The following is a 20954-nucleotide window of genomic DNA, read 5'->3' on the forward strand; positions in this document are numbered from 1 at the left end:
CAGGAGAGTCAGAAAAATCCTCAAGTCCATACTCAATGGCGGGAACATCATACAAGCCATAAACACCTGGGCTATACCTGTTATTAGATACACTGCAGGAATGATAGACTGGACCCATGCAGAGCTAGAGACACTAGATCGTAAGACCAGGAAAATCATGACCATCAATCGTGCTCTGCACCCCCACAGTGATGTAGATAGGCTCTACCTCCCTCGCAGCTCAAGTGGAAGAGGAATGCTCCAAGTCCATCAAACAGTAGAGGAGGAGAAAAGAGACCTTGAAGAATATATAAGGGACAGTGAAGAAGATGTACTTCAAATGGTCAAGAACGCACAACTATTCAACACCAATGAAACAAAACAGGCCTACAAGAAAGAACAAGTCAAGAACCGAGCAGAAAAATGGAGAAATAAGCCCCTGCATGGTCAATATTTACACAATATAAGTGGAAAATCAGACATCACCAAGACCTGGCAATGGCTTAAGAATGGCAACTTGAAGAAAGAAACAGAGGGTTCAATACTGGCTGCACAAGAACAGGCACTAAGAACAAATGCAATAAGAGCCAAAGTCGAAAAATCCACAACAAACAGCAAGTGCCGCCTTTTTAAAGAAGTAGATGAAACAGTGGACCACCTGATCAGCTGTTGTAAGATCGCACAGACTGACTACAAACAAAGGCATGACAAGGTAGCAGGGATGATACACTGGAACATCTGCAAAAAATACAAGCTACCTGTAGCCAAAGATTGGTGGGACCATCAAATTGAAAAAGTTGAAGAAAATGAAGATGTAAAAATATTATGGGACTTCCGACTACAAACAGACAAACATCTGCCACACAATACACCAGATATCACTGTAGTCGAGAAGAAAGAAAAACAAGTGAAAATAATCGACATAGCAATACCAGGGGATAGCAGAATAGAAGAAAAAGAAATAGAAAAAATAAAATAATAAAATACAAAGATCTACAAACTGAAATTGAAAGGCTGTGGCAGAAAAAGACCAAAATAATCCCAGAGGTAATTGGCGCCCTGGGTGCATTTCCAAAAGACCTTGAAGAGCACCTCAACACCATAGGGGCCCCAGAAATCACCATCAGCCAATTACAAAAAGCAGCTTTACTGGGAACAGCCTATATTCTGCGACGATATCTATAACCATTGACAATACAATTCTGGCATCACAGGTCCTTGGGAAGGACTCGATGTCTGGATAAAACAAACCAGTCAATAACACCTGTCTGACTGTGTAAACAAGAAATAATAATAATAATAATAATAATAATAATAATAATAATAATAATAATTTCCCTTCTACGGAGTGAAAGCAGCTACTCTGGTGAGAACGCAGGTGGCAGGATGGGAAGGAATGGAGCAGCTCCGTCAAAGTGGCCACTGCAAAATCAGGAGCATAACAAGGTTGGAGTGGGCCCACAGACGAGGTTTTACAATGGGCCCCTCGCTGATTGATTGGTTGGTTGGTTGGTTGAAACATTTCACAATATATAGTGCACTCACACTCACATCCCCTATATGTATCACATCCCCTAACCGCCCTGAGCCATTTTGGAAGGGCGGTATATAAATCAAATAAATAATAATAGGAATATGGTGAATATTTATAAAGTTATATTTATATCTATTACTATATAGTTATATTTATATCTATAACTATATATAGTTACAAATATAACTAAATTTATATAGTTATATAGTTCACTGCCAGAACTATGATCTCAGGGAACTAATGGTGAAGTTCCAGATTTGTTTCTGGTTGATTATGCAGCCTTGTTCTATCTATCTATCTATCTATCTATCTATCTATCTATCTATCTATCTATCCATCCATCTATGCAGATAGTCTCCCCCAAGCGCCAGAGCTGTGTGTGTGTTGGGGGGGGTGTCTTTTAGCTGGTTTTCTATAGGCTATCGAAGCTACTTCCTTGGAGACAGGGCAAGAAATGTCAAAGAGGGCTCTCACAGATGGAGCGGGCATTGCACAGAATGCTGTTTAATGCAGGGACCAACAACCATCACGTTTGCTGGGAGCATGGGGGGGGCGTTGGGGGGGGGGTCAGCACAAAAGGAGAATGTCCCATCTGTCCCAATTGAATCCAAGAAGGCTTCCCTCTCGCCATCATCATCGGCTGTCAAAATCGAAGATCCAGCTGGCCACTTGATTCCTTAAGCAAACAGGCAGCCTTCGGATGCTCTTTCTCTCTCCCTCCCTCTTAGGTCCAGAGGCAGGCAGGTTTAGTTTGAGGCTTGTTTAGCAGAAAACTGATGGTTGGAGAGAAGCAATGGTTTTTGAGAGATTGGCTGCTGGTTTTTGAACTAACTTAATTTTCCAAACTGCGTACAAAGGCAGCCCCACGTAGAGCGTATTGCAATAGTCAAGCCTGGAGGTTACCAGCTGATGCACCACTGTTTTGAGATTGTTCTCTTCAAGGAATGGACGCAGCTGGTGAATCAACCAAAGCTGTTGGAAGGCACTCCTGGCCATAGCCTCCACCTGAGATACCAAGGTGAGGCTTGCGTCCAAGGGTACTCCCAAGCTGCATAACTGTTCCTTTTGAGGGAGTGTAACCCTCACCCAGGACAGGAAGATCTAACTCATCCTTCAGATTCTGAGTGCCTACAATGAGCACCTCCGCCCATTACTGCCTGTAGGGAGGCATTTAGGGAATGAATGCCATTTCCTGATGATGGTGGTGGTGGTGGTGATGACAAGGAGAAATAGATGACAAGCATCCTGATAACACCCTGCACCAAATCTGATGATCTCACCCAGCGGTTTCATGTCGATATTAAAAAGCACTGGTGACAGAATGGAGCCTTCTCAACTCCATAGCCAGCTCTAAAGCCAGTTTGAAATGGGTCTAGATAATCCGTTTTCTCCAAAACTGTCTGGAGTTGGTAGGCCACCACTCTCTCAGTCACCTTGCCCAACCATGGGAGATTGGAGACTGGCCTGTAACTAGCCATCGCTAAGGGATCCAGGGAAGGTTTCTTAAGAAGTGGTCTATCTATTGCCCCTCCTCCAAACAGGGGGTACTCCCTCAGCGATGCATGAATGATATTAACGAGGACACCGCCAACAATCTCCTTGCTAGATAGAAGCAGCCAAGTTGTAGGAACACAGGAAGCTGCCATATACTGAGTCAGACCATTGGCCCATCCAGCTCAGTACTGTCTACACAGACTGGCAGCGGCATCTCCAAGGTTGTAGTCAGGAATCTCTCAGCCCTATCTTGGAGATGCCAGGGAAGGAACTTGGAACCTAGATGCTCTTCCCAGAGCAGCCCCATCTCCTAAGGGGAATCTCTTACAGTGCTCACACTTCTAGTCTCCCATTCATATGCAACCAGGGTGGACCCTGCTTAGCTAAGGGGACAAGTCATGCTTGCTACCACAAAACTAGCTCTCCTCCTGTTAGTCGGACAAGGTTCCAGAGAACAGGTGGTAGGCCGCACCGCCCGAAGCAGCTCGTCCACATCCTCAGAAATCACAGATTGAAACTGATCCAGCATAATACTGCAAGAGGGATTGCTGAACACCCCCTTCATAACCCTTGCAGAAATAGTGGAGTCCAAGTCAGCCCAGAATACAGGAGATTTTATCCGCAAAGAACCCATTAAAAGCTTTACAGCAGAACAAATTCTCCGGGGACTGATTCCAAACAGAAAGAGCAGAAATTAAACTCCTCACAACCTGGGATAGCTCTGCTGAACGCAAATCTGCATGCACAATTCATGCAGACCAAAATTGGTTTTTTGCCGCATGCACCGCTATCACATAAACCTTCAAATGGATCCAGTGCTGTGTCCTGTCAAATTTGAGCCAGGTTTTCCTCCACTTGTGTTCCAGTCACACCTACTCTGATGCTTCAGCCCCCGCAACTCCTCTGTATACCAAGGGGCCATTTTTGAAGCAGGTTGGAGGGGACGCTTAGGAGCAATCGTGTCTCTTGCCCTGGTGAGTTCCATATTCCAGGTTCCCACCAGGGCCTCGACAGACTCACTGGCAGCACCAACATTAAAACCCTCCAAGGCTTTTTTGGAATCCTACTGGATCCAGCAGCCTTCTTGGGTGGGCCATCCTAATAGGTCCACCACCCCTGCAGGGGTGGGTTGTGGCTGTGAAGCAGGCAGTGGTCCGTCCATAACAATGGGGAAACCACAGGATCTCCTGACGATGGAGCCCAACAGAAGACCAAATTGAGTGTGTTTCCGGCACCATGAGTTGGTCCTGAAATTAATTGGGATAGGCCCATCGATTTCATGGCCTCTATGAACTCCCAAGCTGCACCAGACAAGCCAGCCCCAAAGTGGATACTGATGTCGCCTAACATCAAAAGTCTGGGAGACTCCAACACCAACTCTGTGACTGGTTCCATCAGCTCAGTTAGGGAGTCCGTTGGGCAGCGGGGTGGACGGTACACCAAGTGTCTATCCCTAGTTCCCAGCCTCAAAAATATACACTTGGTATAAGTCATCTGTCTCACAGAGGCTCTGGTAAGGGAGATGGTATTCTTATGGACCACAGCCACCCCACCCTACCCCACCCCACCCACTTCCCCTAACCTGCTCCCCATCAGAGTCATCTGATTGGAGAAGCTGGGCCCAAACTGGACCCCTTTCCTCCCGCAGCCAAGTCTCAGTTATAGACTTATACAAGCTGGGTCAGCTCCCTGCCTCACCCATGATCAAGTCGTGGATGATTTCGGTCTTCTTCTGAACTGACCTGGCATTGCAGAGGAGCAAGGTCCTGCTCCAGTGAGTGTATGCACACGCTCTCTACTGAAGGAGATTCGGGGCAGAAACCCTGTGTGTAAAGCCTCCTGCAAACTCTAGCCCAGACCTCCAGCCCCACCCTAATATAACCTTCTCCTAGACCTCAGTCCCACCCCGAAGGCCCGGCACCAAAAGCTGGCCCCCTTTGGTGGCCAGCTTTGGTGGCCGCCTAGAGGCGGTCTGCCGGCCCTCTGGTAGACCTCCCTCCTTTTTATGCCTCCAAGAGCTCAGCAGCCCCTCCCAGGGGTGCACCAAAGTAATTCAGGTGCCTGGACCACCCAGCCATGAGACACACCTCCCCCCGCACTGTATGAGGCCCCCCAATCTCATTGGGGGGGCGCCCCTCCAAAGCTCCGCTTAAAAAAATACTTGTGGCTGGGGGGGGGAGTGGAGCAGTCCTCCCTCCCCGCTCCTCCGGCGGCAGCCAAGAGAGATGCTGGACCCATCTGTTGGGGCCAGCATCTTTAAGAAACTGCCAGACGCGCCCGTGCAGTTTAGAGATCGTTGCAAGCCTAAACGTCACGGGCTTGCGATGATCTCCTCTGAGCAGGCGTGCCTCGCAGTTTCTTAAAGATGCTGGCCCCAACAGATGGGTCCGGCGTCTTTCCTGGACAGAGCAACTGGCCCTATCCAACCCCAGCACGGCACCCCTCCTGACGGCTGCTGCTGGTGTCCACGTTGTGTTCCAGCATTTCCAATCATTTCCTAACCACACCACTCTACCTGATGGATGTCCAGCCTACAGGCAGCAGGCAGGGTGGGAGAGAGAGGAGAAACCTGAGCCGCCTCCTTGGGTGTCCCCCTGACTCATTAGGACGAGCTGCTCCTGATCTATTGTTGAGCCTTAGCTTCTTTCAGGGTGGTGGGAAGGCAGAAGTTGGCCTAGAGAAAGGGAACTGGCGGAAGGGGGAATTACATGTCGACTCTCCTTCCCTTCCACGGCATTGCTTATTCTGTTATGACAAGTACGGTAACTACAGGAAGTCCCTAACTCACCGACAGGCTGTATTGTCTTCCTAAAGTTTGTTTGAAGGTCAGCTGTTTGGAACCCAGGACACATTTCACGTCACAGGGTGTGAGTCATCCCCTTTGCTAAGCAGGGTCCATCTTGGTTGGCATTTGGATGGGTGACAACATGTGAGCCTGGGGCGTAGCTAAGGGAGGTGGGCCCGTGTTTGGCCCTCTCTCTGACGGTGCCTTGGAATGAGGGAAATAATGAAGAAAATAGGGAGGGGTGGAGCTGGGGGGCCTTCAGGAGCTGGGGGGGCTGGCTCCTTTGAACCATCCATCATAGCTACACCCCTGATGTGAGCACTGTCAGCTGTAAGAAATCCTATGAGGATTGGAATTTAGCTCAGTGGCCAGGGCATCCGCTTGGCGCGCTGGAGATCCTAGGTTTAATCCTTGGCAGCATCTCTCGGGGTAGATCTGGGGGAGACTCCTGCCTGAAACCTTGGAGAGCTGCTGCCAGTCAGTGTAGACAATAGTAAACTAGGTGGACCAAAGGTCTGACTCGGTAGGAGGCGGCTTCCTGTGTTCTTATGTAACAGCAGGAAAAACCAAAGCAGAAGAGCAAAACAACAACAACACCCAACCTGATTGCTGTGTAGACTAGGAACAGGGCCAGCAACAAACAGGGCCAGCAACAAACCTGACCAGCAGTATCCACACTGAAGAGACAATTGTGATGCACTGTATGCAGAGCTGTCTTTTGAGGAGACAAACCCAACACAAGCCAGAAGTTGCAGTCGGTCTCGAAATACAAGCAAATTGCATTTAATATTCCCCTCTTTTGCAGTATTTGTTGGACCCCTAAGTACGTTCTCTTCCACTGCGGCTAGGAGGCTTAAAATTAAAAATCCAGCTGCCAGACAACTAGCCAGCCAGCCAGATAGCCACTCTTGCTATCCCTCCGTGGACAGCAGGGTGCCGTTCACGTTTCCAGTGCCTTGTTGCGAATTTAATTTCTGCGATATAGAGCTAGGACATTGTATATCCGACGTCAAAAGGTTCCTGGTTTTTTTGGGTGGTTAGTTTCCATGAGACTGCTCCCCCTGCTGTTTACATTCCGAATGCAACTTGCCTGAACGGAGGCGTTTTGCTGATGATGAGCAGCTAGTCTGGAAAGCGCCACGCAGAAGGACATTGCAAGAGTGCGCATCTGGTTTTTGGTTTTGTGAGAGGAAGGGGCATAGGGGATGCAGAAGAAAGTGTCCTGCACAGGATAAAGGATTTAATGTGAGCCAAGAAACTGTTTTAATTGTAAAAGCTCTGTCCTGGAGCACATTATTACTATTACTACTACTAGTACTACTACTACTACTAGTATAAAAGGCATGCTTTGGGGCAGAATGCCCCATGCACCTAGGGGCAGAACATGGAACATAGGAAGCTGCTTTATACCAAGTCAGACCCTTGGTCCATCTAGCTCAGTACTGTCAACACTGACTGGCGGCGGCTCTTTGAGGTTGCAGGCAGGAATCTGTCTCTCCCAGCCCGACCTGGAGATGCTGCCAGGGATGGAACTTGGGACCATCTGCATACAAAGCAGATGCTCTATCTCTGGATCTTTCACACCTCCTTCCCCTCAAAAGGCAGCTATGTTCTCTGTGCTAAGCTATGGTCCTGTCTCCAAAAGGACTTCCAGAAAGGCTTGACCTGCTTTATCACCTCTCTGTTCAGTAGTTAAATCTGGCTGGACTCCCCACAGTTGCACCACCTCTCTCTCTCTCTCTCTCTCTCTCTCTCTCTCTCTCTCTCTCTCACACACACACACACACACACACACACACACTCCCAACAACATGTTAAACACTGCTTCATGAATTACTTTGCAATCATGGTGTGAAGTACACAGCTGAAGCGCTCTCTGAACAATCAAACAACTGATAAAGTACCATTGATGGACTTTACACAGAGCCAAATGACAGGTCCCTGTCCCAAGGAGCATGCAATCTCGATTTTTAGCTGAGAAAGTCAGCAGAGGGAAGGAGGGAAGAAAGAAAAGAGGCAGGCAAGAGCAACACGGTGAATCTGTATGAATGCCTTTCCACTTGGCAAGGCAAAATTTCAGCATAAATAATGTGTGCAAATAAAGGTAGATAAATACGGGGCTTTCATGATGAAGATACCTTTTCCCCCCAGGGAAGCTGGAAAAGCTTTTGAATAGGAAATCATCAAGCCTCTCTCCTCCTTTTTGGATGGAATGCCAGACTCCGGTTGCTTTCTAGCTGCTCTCCTTTCCGCTGCAGGGGTTTCTGCCCTCCTTAAGGAACTGGGCACTGGGGAACGGGTTTCTCATCCTTATTGGCTCTGCTAGGGCTACCATCACCCTGTGACTGGCCAAAGTCAGTCTACCAAAGTCAGTCTACCAGTCTAGTCCAAAGTCAGTCTACCATCACCCTGTGACTGGCCAAAGATAGTGACTGGCCAAAGTTCAGCCACTCCTCAGCAGAAATGTCCCATCTTCTCCTGGAACAGGCTTGCTGGAAACCCTCCTTGCCACATCCCCTGCTACTGTGGGCAGCCTCGGATCTGTCTCGTCCTCTCGACTTGCAGTTTCCTTCTGGCTGCAAGAACTGAAGACTCTTTGCAAGCCAGGGCAAGGAAGTCACCTGTACATCTGCTTCTCTCTGCCTCGTGCATAAACCAGGTCTGCTAAGAAATAAGGCCAGCCTCTTCTCCTGTGGTGGCTTTGCTGTGTGTCTTTGCTAAGACTTTGTGGTGGGGTTAAAACTGTCGCAATGCTCTCATCTAGACAACACAAGGCTGGGAGATAGGAACAGAGGAAGCTGCCTTCTACCGAGTCAGACCCTTGGTCCCTCTAGCTCAGTATTGCCTACACAGACTGGCAGCAGCTTCTCCAAGGTTGCAGGCAGGAGTCTCTCCCAGCCCGATCACATGTAGTCGGGGAGAGACTACATGTAGTCTTCCTTCCAAATGCAAACCAGGGTGGACCCTGCTTATCAAAGGGAACAATTTGTGCTTGCTACCACAAAACCAGCTCTCCTCCTTCTCCTGTATTGTAGCTGTTTTGTGCCAGCAGCTGGGGGGCGGGGTGGGGGAAATAAGGTATGTAACCGTGGTTAAGGAACCAACTCCCCTCCTTAGAACGTTGATTCCTATTGAAAAATGGGTTCTGAGTTAAGACGTTCTGTGACTGAAGACATAGTTTTCAGGAAGCAATTGTGTCATAAGTCTGAGGACTTCCTGTAGCACATTGCATAGCCTTCACAAGCTGCAACTGTGTGCACTCCCAACTTAGGAGAAGAAACCCAATGGAACAGGAGGTCTCTCAAACTGGGGTCCCTAGATGTTGTTGGACTACAGCTCCCATCATCCCCTGCAACAATGGCTCCTGCTAAATTCAGCGGTGGAGCCTCCTCTCAGATGTCAGTGTGAGTGCCACTCAAAATCACGTTGTCTGCACTTTGGCACCTGGGCCAAAGTTTGCCTGCCCTTGGTCCATTGGAATAAGAAATGGAGTGATAATAGGTTCATTCACACATTATGTTCAACACTGTAGAACGTGTGTACAGTGTACACAGGTACAGATCTGTACACAGGTATAGTCATTCACATGTTATGTTGATTGCAGGTACAGCAGTATACTTCCAATCTGTACCCTGCATTTGAAGGGCCTGCATTCAGGTTCACTTTAAAAATGAACTCAGGTATAGCCATTCACACAAACACATGTACGAGTGTACAGACATCTATCTGTACACTCATGCAGCATAGTGTCTGAATTGGGCTGTTTGACCCTATTCCTTTTCTCTCTCTTGTATAATGGTGTGTGTATGTGTGTATATAAAAACTATGATAAAAATATCTGTAACACACTTTGCTTGCCAGATCCTAAGCATATTCCTAAGCAGGATCCTAAGCATATTGAAAAGCTTTCTCAGCTTTTAAAAAAATGTCTGTTTTAATTTTATGGTTGATTTTAAACTGTTGATTTGTTTTAACTTTTATATGTGCTTTAATTGTTTTATGTTAACCTCCCAGAGACAAATGTTTGGTGAATAAACATAAATAATAGCAATAGCAATAGCAATAGCACTTACATTTATATACCGCTCTATAGCTGGAAGCTCTCTAAGCGGTTTACAATAATTTAGCATATTGCCCCCCAACATTCTGGCTACTCATAAACATAAACATAAATAAATAAATATTTGATCAGAAGTAAGAGTCATGGAGTTTGATGGAACATGATTCCCTAGAAAGAGTGCACAGGAGTGCAGTAGGGATGGACCCGGACCGGTCCGGAAGCCATTGAAAAGGCCTCCGGACCGATCCGGACCAGTCCAGACCAGTCCGGACCTGGGTGGTTTGGATTGGGGGGGGTCGCTTTAAGAGCGGCGGGAGGATTTACTTACCCCTCCCACCCCTTTCCCGCTTGCCGCTGTAAACATACGAGTAATTGGGCCGCCCCTTCCCCGACGTTACTTGCAAAACCTCCCAGGAGTGCACTCCGCACGCACGTCACAGAGACGAGCGCGCGCTTAACGTCACTGTGACGTGCGCGCAGGCGCGCAATGCACTCCTGGGAGGTTTTGCAAGTAACGTCGGGGAAGGGGCGGCAGGGAGGTATCCTGCCGCCCCAATTACTCGTATGTTTACGGTGGCAAGCGGGAAAGCGGCGGGAGGGGTAAGTAAACCCTCCCACCGCTCTTAAAGCGACCCCACCCCACCCCAGTGCCAGACCGCAGTTGGCGGTTCCGTGCACACCCCTAGAGTGCAGTAACCTCTGGCAGGCATCAAAAGAAACTTCACAAATAGTAACCCAATAAAGCCCATTACTGTCAGTAGGACAAATGACCAGGCTTGGTTAAATGGCAAAAGCCGGGGACTCAGGCTAGCAGCAGGACTAATCACTAAGGCATTTCAGCTCTTGGAAGAGAATTTTAGCCATACAGTCAACATAATTCTCCGCCTTGGGCAGCAACTGCTTCAGTCACCCACCTGTTTGTCAGCTAATAACCCGATGGCCATAGAATTAAACAATGGAAGGAAGGCCCTACCTAATACCGACCTGGTAGCAAAATATCGATCAAAGCAGAGAGAAAGAACAGCCAACGGATTGAGAATGTCTGTTCAGATTTCATTTTGCATGCCAGCCTGCACTGATTTTTTTTTTTTTTAGGGGGGTGCAAGTGATGTCCCCACCACTATGCATGCAAATGCACCTCCAAAGCTTACATTTCTAGTTCTTGCTGATTGATAAGTGCCGTCAAGTCGGTGTCGACTCTTAGCAACCACATAGATAGATTCTTTCCAGGATAATCTGCCTTCAACTTGGCCTTTTAGGTCTCTCAGTGGTGCATTCACTGCTGTCGTAATCACAGGGGTGTAACTTTAATAGGGCAGGGGGAGACAGTGTTTGGGGCCCCACTGCCTTGGGGACCCCCTCCCCCAGAGGCAAGTCACATGACTGGGAAATGCATTAAATGACTTGCATCATCCACAATTTACAAAACCTTTTAAAATATAATTTAGGATGATGTTCTATAGTGGCACATAGGAGAGAGAGAGAGAGAGAGAGAGAGAGAGAGAGAGAGAGAGAGAGAGATGCTTTTTGTTACCACTGTTCAGCTTCTTTTAAGATTTCTTTACTTCATGAGCTGAGCTTCAGTGAGTGGGGGGCATTTTAAAATCTTGTCTCTGGGCCCACTCCAACCTTGCTATGCCCCTGCGTAATCGAGTCCATCCACCTTGCTGCTGTTCGTCCTCTTAGTTCTTTCCGGTATGTATGTATTTAAGCGAGCATGGGGGGTACATCAAGATGAACCAGTCTGAATCCTGCAACTGGAACTTGGGACCATCAATCCCTTTTAAAGGATCAAGCCAGGAGTGTATAGAAATCCAAAGGGTCACTCACCACGCTGCTGAAAATATTGGAGAGTCTGTGTGGCTTAGTGGCTTGGACGGGGCGGCCCCACCATGAAGCAAGGTGACGTAGTCATCTCAGGGAGCAGATTGTTGGGGCAATTGCTGTAGCTTAGCGGTAGAGCATTGGATTTACATGCAGAAGGTCCCAGGTTCAACCCACGGCATCTTCAGGTAACGCTTGGAAAGACTTCTGCCTGAAACCCTGGAGAACTGCTGCCAGCCAGTGTTGAGCTAGATGGGCCAATGGCCTGATTTGGTAGAAGGCAACTTCCTTGGAAATGGTGCTGCTGTAGCTTAGTGGTAGAGCATCTGCTTAGCATGCGGGAGGTCCTGGTTCAATCCCTGGCAGCATCTCCAGGCAGGGTTGGGAAAGACCCCAACATGAAACCCTGGAGAGATGCTGCCAAGCAGTGTAGACAATATTGAGCTGTGGGGGGGGGGGCAATAGTCTCAGTAGACAGCAGCTTCCTAGGGGATGAGGCCTCTCTGGGCTCCCCGCAGTCTGGCATCTGCAGCTGGAAGCATCAGCAGCTGCCAGACGATTTAAAAAACAGGGTTAAGGGAACACTCGCTCCCTTAACCTTGTTTTAAAGGGTGGCTACTTAGGCGGGTTTGCCACAGTGGTGCCACCAAGAAGACATCTTGGGGGATGAAGAGGCTGGTTTTAGAATGGGGCGCTCAACTATGGATCATTCCTTAGTGCTACGCCATCTTATTGAGAACATAAGAACAGCCCTGCTGGATCAGGCCCAAGGCCCATCTAGTCCAGCATCCTGATTCACACAGTGGCCCATCAGATGCCGCTGGAAGCCTACAGGCAGGAGGTGAGGACATGCCCTCTCTCCTGCTGTTACTCCACTGCAACTGGTATTCAGAGGCATCCTGCCTCTGAGGCTGGAGGTGGCCTATAGTATAGCCCTCCAGCTAGTAGCCGTTGATAGACCTCTCCTCCATGAAGTTATCCAAACCCCTCTTAAAGCCATCCAGTATAGCAGTAAGCCCAAGTGCTCTTTGTATGTGGCCTTTGTAGATTTCAAATCAGCGCTAGATTCAATTTCGAGGCCAAGGTTGTGGGGAAAACTCAGGGATATCAACACTGATAGGCAATTACTTCTTCTCATTCAAAAGCTTTATGAGAACACCAACGTCAGGGTGAGAGGTAACCCCGAGGCTCACTTTCACACCCAATAACTTCCAGCAAAGGAGTCAAACAAGGGTGCAGGTTGGCACCCTCTCTGTTTAACCTGCATATAAACACCTTAGCCAAAAGTCTCTCAGATCCAGGGTTACATCTGCCAGACATCGCGGGGGTAAAAATCCCAATTTTGCTGTAAGCGGATGCTGATGCTATTATCTCTCAAACCCCAGTAGATCTTAGGAGGGCTCTTAAGCTCCTGGCCAATTACTGTAAGGATAACCACCTGGTTATTAATTTTCAGAAATCTAAGGTGATGGTCCTTGCCAAGAAGCCTAAGAATTTTAATTGGTCAATCAAGGGCCATCGGATTGAACAGGTTAACAGTTTTAAATATTTGGGTGTGGTTTTTCATGCCACAGGGTCATGGAAGGCCCATGTGGATTACACTGCCCAACAGGTACATCAGCCATTCTGATATTTTTCTGCTCCAAAGGAGAAGTTATTTCTGCTGCACTAAATCTGTTCATTGCCAAACCACTGGCTCAATGTCTGTACGGTGAACAACTGGGCCACTATTCCAACTACAGAACACTGCAGATTGTCCAGTCTAAGTTTATAAGAGCTGTATTCTGGGCTCCCAGATGTATTTCTAATGCTGCACTAAGGTAGAAATGGGTTTTCAAAGGGTGGAATCCAAAGCATGAGTTTCAATTTTCAACTACTGTCTCAAGATCAACTTTCCCCTTTGGGGCTGATTCCCCTTGTACTGGCCGACAGGTTTCAGTCTTCCTGGATACAAGCACTGCTAGCAAAACTCTCATCACTTGGCATCTAAATTCTAAAGAATTCTAAAGAAATATCTGTCACTATTAGGATATAATCAGGCCAAGAAGATTCTCAAACAGTGGATCTTGGACATTGAGCATCAAAATGACCTGGGTATCATCCTGCAGACCACAAGAGGACATCTTGGCAATCACAGCCAGGAACCAGCCAGTGATTTATTGTTACTCTCTCTACCCAGCCACCAGAGAGTGTTCTTCAGAGCAAGAGATGATGCCTTACCATTGGCAGTTTTAAATGGGAACCCCACTTCTGCCCCCGCCCCCCAGTTACAATCTCTAACCATTTTTATAATGACTGAATAGGGCTGGTGTCTCTACATATTTAAAGCAATCAGCTGTAGAGGAATTCAGATCACCAACACTGGAAAAGAAGCTTGACTGACCCCTCCCTGCCATCTTCCCAATGGAAACGGCTGCTACTTGCCCTGTTGTGGAAAATGTACATCATCTTGTCTAGGTTGATCTTCAGACATGGATCATGTTCTGCACAGGGCGAGGTTCTGTAGTTCAGAAGACCCACAGGTCCTGTAGTTCAGGAGGAGACGTATAGCACAGTCAACAGAGCAGGAGGTCAAAGGCCTGTCGTCAATACACAGCACTTCTCAGGAGCAAGCAAAGGGCATATTCAGGGGAGCTGAGGATCAGGAACCAGGAGGCTTTTCAGACAGCAGGCTTTTCCGTGGCTTTACCACGAGGCTTTACTGTGAGTTCAGGGCATAACCGATACTCCAACGCAAAAAGAAAAGATTTTTTTAACCCCAGACATAAATCAGGCTAGGTTCCAATATTGAGGGGAAAACCCGTATCATGTGTGAAGTGTTCTCTGAAACATTTCATGGACTTAGGGGCAAATCTGGCCAACATGTGAATGCACACCCACACCCTCCCAAAGTTAAGTCACGGTAAAGTCTGATAAATCTCCTGGACAAGCAAAGTACAACCAGGTTGCTTCAGCAACTCATACTGCAAACTGAGCTCTTATATAGCCCTGCTGCTGGGTATAAGCCTAGACTCCACCCACAATCCCGGAGACAATGAGGCGGGTCTCATGATCAGTGAGACCCGTTTTAGATTATACTGCGGGGAGAGCGGGCTAAGCCCACTCTCCCCACAGACGATCGGGGCAGCAGCCCTGGGCGGCCGGATCGGCCACCCACACAATTGCCGGCTCCGTGATGGAGCTGGCGGGGGCTGGGGGGAGCGGGGGGCCGATCGCTCCCTGAAAGCTCCAGCATGCCCTGCGTGAGCGCGCAGGGCATGCTGGTGAGAACCCCGGAGCCGGGAGGCGGCTTTTCGCCTCCCCTCTGGGGGTCTCCTCGTGAGTAGCCACAGCACGGTGCTGCATGTGGCTACTCACGGCCAGATAGCCCAGGTTTGCGGAGCACTCACTCCGCAAACCCGGGCTAAGAGGAGGGCCACCAAAGCGGGTTACCTGCTGGAGAACCACCGGGCTCGCAGCCAAGGCCGGTGGTTCTTACGATCGGGGAAAATCGGGCTAGGCTTTCCTAGCCCGATTCTTCCCGATTGTGAGAATAGCCCCAATGGCTAGTTAAAGGGCTGAGCCCTATTTCTTAATCGCAGACTCCTACGGATCAGTCTCTGCAGGAGGGTCAACGTACTCCTCCGAACTGTAGTAAAGGGGCAATGAGGTGTCCTCAGAGCAAGGTGACGCTTCAGTTTCCTCATCCTCAGAACTCTCAGCAATAGGTCCAGATATGGCTGGGGATACAGAAGGTTCCCCGAGGGTAGCTTTGGGGCCAGGGCGCTTTCCAGATTATACCCTGCAATGGGGACACGGTGTATCTATCAAGTGTGCTTCCCCACTTCCTGTGTTGCGACACCGCAGTCCCTACGCTGACAGCAGGGTGCCGTTCACATTTCCAATGCCTTGTTTAGAATTGAATCGATGCGATTTAGTGCTGTGATGTTATATATCCAGCGTAAAAAAGTTGCTGTTTTTTGGGGTTGTTCGTTTGCATGACACTGCTCCCCCTGCTGGGTGCTTTGCTATTTACGTTTTGAATGGGATTTGCCTGAAGGGAAGCATTGTGCCACTGTTGAGCGGCTAACCTGGAAAGCGCCCAGGTTGTGCAGGTATCTCCTGGAAACCAGGAACCTTGTCCTCAGAGCTCTCCCTCCCCAGACCAACCTGGTGTGGCAATAGGTCCTGGTCCATGGCACAGGGTGAGTTTGGGCCAGTCACTCTCTGCTGTCCAGTAGTGGCTTGTCCGAATGAACCAGGGTGCTTTCCAGAGTACATGCTCTACAGTGGTTGGGGTGGTGTAAAATGCTTCGGCTTGGCACAATCGCATTGGAAACGTAAAGAAATGGTGTAAGCCGTTTGTTGCATAGTCCATGGAACAATGCCCCCCCCAGGCGGAACCGTTCATACTGTGTGCTGCAACCCACCCACCCCAAAAGAAACTGCACTGGCAGCTGCAGAGTTGCAATCCACTGTTGAGGAGTTTGCATCTCCTTTTTGCTTTCTGAAAGAGAGACGCATGTGCACACACTCAAACGTTCAAGCACACACATGCTTCAACTTCGCCCCCAAGGATGCGTCTTTCTTTCCTCTCTCTCTCTCTCTCTGGCTGTGGCACATGTAAAGCAAGAGGGTCCCCCCCCCTTAGCATTATTATTGTTATTAGCTTTATTAGAACTGTGCGCAAAAACGGGCGAGAAAAAGGGATGCAAATGCACTCGGGGAGGGGGGCGGGGAAGGCTGTGCCACAGAACTTGCTTGCAAGCTCACAGTGGGGGGGGGACTTCTGTGCACAAACCTTCTTATTGTGGCTGCTGCCTTCAGGAACAATGGGACGGCCAAGCAGGAGGAGGGCAGCCCCCGGCGGTCTCCACGTTTCTGCTGCTGTAGGGAGCACAATTCCAGCCTTGCCAGAACGTTGGCTTTCTTTTGCAGACCGCATGGAGAAAAAAATCAAGGTGTAAAGTTCTTCACAACCCCATCGAAAAAAAGAAAAGAAATAAATTTCTAAAACGGAAAGGAGCTTTATATTGATAAATCACCATCCACGCAGATGTAACCATCCTCACCACACCACTTACAATGCCGAAACAGAATTGTGACCCTCTTAAAATGGAAAAATTACAGCTATTTTTTTTTTTTTTGCAAAGGACATACAATGTTATTGCATTAAATTACAGCGATAAAATCCAGAATAAGGCATCAGAAATGTCAGCGGCACCCTACTGACAGCGTAGGGACTGCGGTGTCGCAACACAGGAAGTGGGGAAGCACACTTCGCAGGTATGTTGTGACCCTGTTGCAGGGGCTAATCTGGAAAGTGCCCAGAGGGGGCACCAAAGGAGGCAGCTGCCTGCAGGCTGGCCATTCATCAGGTAGAGATGAGTGGTTGACCAGCCTGCAGTAGCACAGATCCCGGGTGGGGGAGGAGAGAGAGAAGAACGACCCGAGCTGTCTCCTTTGGTGCCCCCTGGCTTCTTAGGAAAGGCCACTACTGCTGCTGCCCCAAATGGACTTACTCTGTCTCAGGAGAGAGCCAGGCCTGGCTGATTCTCACTGGATCCCTTCTAGCATTTTCATTGTATGACCTTTTTATGAATCATCCAAGGCCTCTATTCATGTTCCTCCCCTGAAACTAGACAGGGCCATGATTGGGCTTTGAGTCACCAGGAAGCTTTTCACATGGGGCTTTTGAAGCCCTCTAACCTGCATCTCCTCTGGAATGGAGGGGATGCATTCATATATCGGCTAGATTTACCCTGAAGTCCCTGTGAGTTATCAGGGAGCTGTTCACACACAATTCAGGTTTTTCACTGCACATTAGAGTGTAGCCCGATTTATATCCAGGGTTAAAAAAAACCCACTATTTGCGGCAGGTTTTTTTGGAAAACTTCGAGTTCGCAGTAAAGTCCCCCCGTAAACTCGTGGTAAAGCCTGCTGTGTGTAAAAGTCCCAGGTTGGATTAAACATCAACTACATTTCCTGCATTCCTGATTGGTCAATGCTCCTCTCTGAAGTCTCCCAGGCAAGTTCTGACTTGTGTTATGCTCTGTCAGTAAAACTGTGCTTTCTGAGAAACTGCTCGTGAAACGTACCTCAAGGCAGCATTGTAAACGTGTAACATTTCTCCCCCCTGTTGTTCTTTTTACTGCAATTTACATTTTTGATATTTTACTCCTCTTGTTTCTAGATACCCAAACAATTCTGTTGAGTTTTATATACTTCTCTCTGATAAACACACCGATGATGTCTCGTATCAGGTGTCCATTTTGTGTATGGCTGCGATTAAGTTCCGCACATGGTGTGCTAGAAATGGTTAATTTAGGTTTTTTAGTTTGTTTCATTTCATTCTGTTTTGTTTTATTTTTATGTAATAGTGTTTAGCAATAGCAATAGCAATAGCACTTACATTTATATACCGCTCTATAGCCGGAGCTCTCTAAGCGGTTTACAATGATTTAGCATATTGCCCCCAACATTCTGGGTACTCATTTTACCGACCTCGGAAGGATGGAAGGCTGAGTCAACCTTGAGCCCCTGGTCAGGATCGAACTTGTAACCTTCTGGTTACAGGGCGGCAGTTTTACCACTGCGCCACCAGGGGCTCTTTAAGTATCATCTGGGGACCCAAATATGAGGACCCCTGACCTTCGAATGATGAGTTAGTGTTCTAGCATACAGTCGAGATGTGCAACGAAACCAGACCACACCCTTGTGCAGCAACTATAATGTGCCAAGGGAAGGCAAGTAGTTTGCGTAAGAGAAAACACACTCAGAATTTATCATTTCTACAGTCCTTTTTAGTGCTTCACAATGGATATCACATTGCTCCTCTTCCGTTTCTGTTGTGAAATGTCATGATGCATCTCTTGAACTCCTCCCTCCTCCTTCCATGATCTTCTGGGTATTTGAAGACCATCCTTCCAGGCCTTCACAACTCTGGTCCTGCCACCAGTAGAAACAGAGGAAGTTGCCTTATACCAAGTCAGACCCTGGGTCCGCCTGGCTCAGAGCTTTCTGGCACAATATTGTCTATTCTGACTGGAAGCAGCTCTCCAAGGTCACAGGCAGCTTTTCTCTGTTGCCCCCGAGGACTGGATTAGAAATTGGATTAAAAATTCCATGGGGTGAAATTGCAAGGAAGGAGATTTAGGAGACGACAGGGATCAAACCTGGGACCTTCTGCGAGCAAAGCAGATGCAATTCCAGCTGCGTGATTTCCAGCTCTCTGCTCTTAACTTATCCGGGTGGGGGTGGGGGCTAGTTCTCTCCTGCGTCTCCTCCCCTCTTCACTGTTCTAGCTATGTTTCTCAGGAAGACGGTTCCCAGAAGAAGCAGTTTAAGCCAGGCTCTTCGTCTGCAGCGCAGGCATCCTTGGCACTGCTGGCCCGCCTAACCCCACTTTGAAGCCCGGCCTTCAGACAAAGTTTAGGGTGCGAGCGTGCCCTTTACCCTGGCACTGGGATCATGTGGGTGCTTGGGCTGCTTGTTGCATGAGTGCACACAGAGATGGGTGCCTAGAGAGCCCGTCTCAGAGGAGAGGAGAGTTGGTCTTGTGGTAGCAAGCGTGTCTTCCCCCCTTAGCTGAGCAGGGTCTGCCCTGGTATCATTTGAATGGGAGATTAGAAGTGTGAGCACTATAAGAGATTCCCCATCAGGGGATGGAGCCGCTCTGGGAAGAGCATCGAGGTTCCAGGTTCCCTCCCTGGCAGCATCTCCAAGATAGGACTGAGAGAGATTCCTGCCTGCAACCTTGGAGAAGCTGCTGCCAGTCTGTGTAGGCAATACTGAGCTAGATGGACCAATGGTCTGACTGGCAGCTTCGTATGTTCCTATCCCCCAATGCACCACGCTCGACACACTATGCATTGTGGGATATCCAAAGGTTGGGATGTGTCATCCCAGCCTCCAAAGATCCACACTGCTGGGAGCAGTGAGGATCATGTGAGCGCATGGTAGTATACCTGAAGAAAAGCCCAAGAAGCATCTGTGGGGAAGATGAGTTGGACTCTGCCTACCCCACTGCCCGCCCTCCGCATCCCAGGACTATCATGTGAATAGCCTCAGGGTCTTACTCCTAATCAGCTCTAATTCCAGCTTTAGCGCCATCTTTAAACTCTTCCTCCAGCTTTCACTAACTTTCTGCTGCAGGCGAGCCTCCTTTTATTCTCTTCCCCCCCTCCAATTTTCCGAAACTAACCGATTTAAAATTGACTGCATGTTATGCTTTAAAAGAAAATTATTACAAAATGATGTATAGATGGTATCTGACACCCCAAAAATTGGCATTAATGTATAAAAATGTATCAAACAAATGTTGGAAGTGTGGACAGTCTGAAGGCACTTTTTTTCATATGTGGTGGACCTGTGGGAAGGCTAAAGCATATTGGGAGATGATATATAATGAGTTAAAGAAAATATTTAAAATGACATTTCCTAAGAGGCCAGAATCCTTCCTGCTGGGAATAATAGAAGGTGCAATTTCTACAACTAATTCAACACTTTTTATGTACGCTTCGACGGTGGCTAGAATTATATATGCACAGAAATGGAAGAGTAATGAAGTGCCTTCAAAAGAAGATTGGCTGATAAAATTTTTGGAATATGCGGAGATGGCAAAACTTACACTAATAAGAGACCAAAATTTGGAATGCTTCAAAGAAGGTTGGAAACCATTCTTGTTGTATCTAAAGAACTATTTTTCTACTATGGACTTTACAGTAGGGTTCGAAATTTAGTAAAAAAAACCTGCAGGTTGGGTAGATTAGCTGTGTTTGTAAGGATTTAAATTTATGTTTTGAACTATTATTATAGCAAGGGTAAACTTTATAGCTGATGATTCACGAAGAGATGTGTGTGGGAAGTCCACTTTTGTCTATTCGTAATCAATGACATTTTAATATTGTTAAAAATAATAAAAATTGAAATTGAAAAAAAAACCAAACCAACCAATCAAAATTAATGCGAGCTCCCCCCATTAAAAAAAAACAACCAAACCAATCCAATCCAACCCTCTCCTCCCTCCAAAAACCAAACAGCAGGACTCTTTCCCCAACCAGACCAAACTGTCAAACGGGAGCTGTGATCCCTGCCAGCTTCTTATTACAGAGCACAGGAAGGAAGCAAATACGCATTCAAAACAGAAATGTGAAGAGCACAAGAGGAGGTCAAGGCCTTGTTCCTGCACAAATGGCATTTCATACTTGGCAGGACTTTTTAATCACTGGAATGGAATCACATGTCATATTTGGCTGTATTGGAGGCAGTCAGTGTTGGTTTGTAAGCTTGCCAGGCCT

General features: G+C 47.9%; 1 non-coding gene across 1 annotated transcript; it reads left to right on the plus strand.

Moving 5' to 3' along the window:
* The first annotated feature begins 11976 nt into the window (after nucleotides 1-11976).
* On the plus strand, nucleotides 11977-12047 carry TRNAA-AGC (transfer RNA alanine (anticodon AGC)). The gene has a single exon. It is a non-coding gene; the product is annotated as a tRNA-Ala (tRNA).
* Nucleotides 12048-20954: the final 8907 nt, after the last annotated feature.

This window comes from Hemicordylus capensis, chromosome 7, assembly GCF_027244095.1.
Source record: "Hemicordylus capensis ecotype Gifberg chromosome 7, rHemCap1.1.pri, whole genome shotgun sequence".
Taxonomy (NCBI): Eukaryota; Metazoa; Chordata; class Lepidosauria; order Squamata; family Cordylidae; genus Hemicordylus; species Hemicordylus capensis.